This window comes from Malania oleifera, chromosome 2 (genome assembly GCF_029873635.1).
Source record: "Malania oleifera isolate guangnan ecotype guangnan chromosome 2, ASM2987363v1, whole genome shotgun sequence".
Classification (NCBI taxonomy): Eukaryota; Viridiplantae; Streptophyta; class Magnoliopsida; order Santalales; family Ximeniaceae; genus Malania; species Malania oleifera.
In genome coordinates this window covers 106,109,197-106,113,732 of record NC_080418.1, presented here as the reverse complement: position 1 = coordinate 106,113,732, position 4,536 = coordinate 106,109,197, and positions in this window count along the sequence as shown.

Genomic DNA, 4,536 nt, shown 5'->3' with positions numbered 1-4,536 from the left:
ATCCCCAAAATACAGCACGCATGCCCATAATATATCTTCTAATATCTGAATCACCCTTTCCGTCTGGCCATCCATCTGAGGATGAAACGTCATGCTGAAAGATAATTGAGATCCCAGAGCCTCTTGAAAGCTCCTCCAAAATCATGATGTGAAATGTGGGTCTCGATCTGACACTATAGACACTGGCACACCATGAGAACGAACTATCTCCTAAACATAAATCTTTGCCAGTATGTCCGAGGAGTAGTTGACTTTAATAGGAATCAAGTGAGCGGTCTTCGTCAACCTATTAACAACCACCCAAATAGCATTCTGACCATGCGGTGCTGATGGTAAACTTGTCACAAAGTTCATAAACACATGATCCCACTTCAACTCTAGGATGTAAAGCGGTTGCAACTAGCCCGCTGGCCTCTAGTGCTCAGCCTTTACCAACTGACACGTCAGACACTGCTGTACGAACTTAACAATTTCCCTTTTCATACTGCTCTACTTGTAAGACTCTCATAGATCCTTATACATTTTAATACTACCCGGATGAACTATGTATAAGGACCTGTGAGCCTCCTCTAAGATCGTCCTCCTGATGTCCATATCTGTAGGCACACATAACCTATAACAGAACCTTAAGGTCCTGTCATTAGAAATACTGAATTCATCTCCCTGTCCGTCCTACACCTTAGCTATTAACTCTGCTAATTCTATGTCATCCCTCTGAGTTGTCTTAATCTTTTCCTGTAGAGTAGGTTGCACTACCAAGCTGGCCATAAATGTCTAAGGATCACTCTCTACCAACTCTACACCGAGTCTCTCCAGATCCATCTGGATTGGATGCTGAACCTCCATAGCTGCCAGTGTTGGTCCTACTGATTTCTTGCTTAGAGCATCAGCTACCATGTTTGCCTTCCCTGGGTGGTAACTGATAGTGTAGTCATAATCTTTAATAAGTTCCAACCATCTTCTTTGTCTCATGTTCAGCTCCTTTTGAGTGAAAAAGTACTTCAAACTTTCGGGATGAGAGAATATCTCGCATCTCTCATCGTACAAGTAATGCCTCCAAATCTTTAACGCGTGTACCACTACAGCCAATTCCAAATCATGGGTAGGGTAGTTCTTTTCATACTCTTTCAACTGTCGGGAGGCACGAGCTACAACCCTACCATGCTACATCAATACACAGTCGAGCCCTTTCAATGACGTGTCACTGTAAATTACATAATCTTCACCCCCTGACGGAATGATCAACACTAGTGTAGTGACAAGCCTATATTTCAATTCCTAGAAGCTCTTCTCGCAATCCTTATCCCATTCAAACCTAACATTCTTTCTGGTCAGCAGGTGAGAGGACCTGATAAAGCTGAAAACCCCTCCACAAATTGACTGTAATAACCCATCAGTCCCAAGAAACTCTTAATTTCCTGAATGTTCTTCTATTTTTCCCAATTCAACACTGTTTGAATCTTACTGGGATCCATTGAAATACCATCCCCTGAAATAACATGCCCCCGAAATAACACTTTCTCTAGCCAAAATCCACATTTAATGAACTTGGCATACAACCTCTTTTCCCTGAGCATTTGAAGTACCAGCCGTAAATGCATCTCATGCTCCTCAAAACTCCTCGAGTAGACCAGTATGTCATCAATGAACACTATAACAAACGGGTCTAAATACTGGTAAAAGACTCTATTCATCAAGTCCATAAACACAACAGGATCATTCATCAGACCAAATGGCATAACGAGGAATTCATAATGCACATACTTGGTCCTGAAGGCTAGCTTTGAGATGTCTTCTTCTTTTACTTTCACCTTATGGTAGCCTGATCTATGGTCAATCTTGGAATAGACCCGCATACCCTGAAGCTGGTCAAATATATCGTCTATACGGGCTAGAGGATACCTGTTCTTGATCGTCACCTTATTAATTTCCCTGTAATGTATACACATCCTCATAAACCCGTCATTTTTCTTTACAAATAACACTAGAGCTCCCCACGGTGATACACTAGGCCGAATAAAACCCTTATCCAGAAATTCTTGCAACTGTCTCTTTAGCTCTCCCAACTCTGCTCGAGTCATTCTAGAAGTAGCTTTAAAGATTCGTGGCATCCCAGGAAGTATATCAATAATTAAATCTACCTCACATCGGGAGGTAACCCAAGTAGATCTTCTAGAAAAATGTTTGGAAATTCCTTAACCACTAGTGTATTGCCCAATTTCAATTCATTTTCTGACACCTCCTTTACAAAAGCCATAAACCCTTGACAACCATCTAAGAGTAATCTCCTCACTTGTAGAGTTGACACTAACTGTGGCGGGGATTACACACGCAACCCTATAAACCTGAATGTTGGTCCTCCCGGAGGTCTGAATATTACTTCTTTCAAACGACAGTCTATACTGGCATAATTGGCTGCCAACCAGTCCATACTAAAAATTACATCAAACCCATGCATATCCAATACTATCAAATCAACTGGCAAGACTTTCCATAGAATATCAATTGGACAGTCTAGAGCACTCTACTACACCTTACTACTGACCCAATCAGTGTAGTTACTAACAATTCGGTGTCTAACAACTGTGTTCCTACCCCGCATAATCTAATACACCCCAAAGACACGAACGAGTGTGTGACTCATAAATCAAACAATATAATAACTTTAAATGAAAGTATTTTAATCATACCTGCCACCACATCGCCGGCTGTCTCAACATCTCCAGGTGTCAAAGCATAGACCCTCGCTGGAGCTACATTCCTCTACTAGCCTCCAGGAGGCGCCTGATAGCTCCCTGGTACGGTCTGGGAGCAGGAGCGATATCAGGTGGTGTAGGGCAATCTCACACCATATGTCCCTGCTTACCGCAGTGATAGTAGATGACTTTCCCTACTCAACACTCGCCAAAGTGTTTCTTCCCACAAGTCTGACAGACAGGAAAATTCTGCACCACCTAAAGCTCTTGACCTCTAGTCTTCTGCCTCTGTCCTCTACCATAGTTTCTTCTCCTCCATTGACCCTGCCTAGCTCCCTACTGTAAGCCTAAAGGCGTAGATCTCTTCTTCTATCCCTGCTTTTCTACATTCATGCTCTCACTAGCCTCGGCCAAAGCTGCTCTATCAAATAACTCAGCAAAATCCTATATCTTCCGTACTGCCACGTGCTTGTATATTCCTCGCCTCAATCCTATTTGAAATTGCCTTACCTTCTTTACTTCATCAAGAACACTATATGGGGCAACATAAGATAGCTCTATAAACCACACCGCATACTATTGGACCGACTACAGTCCCTGCTTCAAATTTAGGAACTCTTCCACTTCAACTTCCCTGACAGTTGCTGGGAAATGTCTGTCAAAGAATAATTCTTTAAATTAGTCCCATTTCATAACTATCGACGTCATCCTCTGCTGCTCCAGAAGTTTCATAGCAGTCCACCACCTCTCAACCTCCCCTGTCAGTTTATAGGTAGCGAAGAGGACCCTCTGCTCCTCCGTACACTATAATACCTCCAAAACTTTCTCATCTTCTGCATCCAATTCTCGGCGGCTGCAAGATCAAATCCTCCTAAAAATTCCAGAGGATTCATGTCGGTAAATTTCTCTATTGTGCACCCATGGCCCACAGATGGGCCTCCTTACTCTCTGGAGCTCCTAGCGATCTCAGCCATAACTTGCTGAGTCACACTGCGTAATATCGCATCAAAATCAACCCCGCCTGCACTTGAGGGCCCTGCACTGTCACTACCGCTCGCATAAGCACTACCTCCTCCAGGGTCCAAATTGGAAAGATAATAAACATGACTTAGGGACCTTACTCTTATAATTTATACGTCTAACTAAAATCCCTTATCTGGACATCCCTATTATTTCAAGACTCAGTCCTACACTATCGAAACACAACCCGATAATAGTTTATTATGACTTTCCTGAAATATTCACCCCATGAAAAACACAGAAACCACCACAGAAGTTTTGCCTCTAGAATGTAGAACAAAACCTTAAATTCTTTCCCTAACTCTGGTATCGTCTAGACTGTAGAACAAAACCTTAAATTCTTTCCCTAACTCTGGTATCGTTTTTGCTGCATTCTAAAGTCTACAGAACCTAGCAACCTAGGCTCTGATACCAAAGTGTAATGACCTGCCTATTTACCATACAAATTTTTATAAACATAATAATCTTATTAAAACATAATCAACCTGGACACATGGGTACCAGGGTTATACCTGAAATACAATACTGGTACCTAAGCAACGAGAAACGTAAAATCATATACATATCTAATCATCCCTCCAACACAATACCAGAGTTTTACCACAACTGTCATATACATACACACATCCCAAAATATCCAAAAAGTGCCCTAAAAACACCACCCAAAAATCCGTCAAACCCTAGCAAAATGACTTGCCCTTCAAACAGGGTAGAACAGTCAAACTCTAACGCTGCTGAGCTCTATCCGCTTTTTTATATGAGGCTCCTAAAATATTTATATAGCTTAGGTTAGACAGCTCTCAATAAGGGAAATAAACTA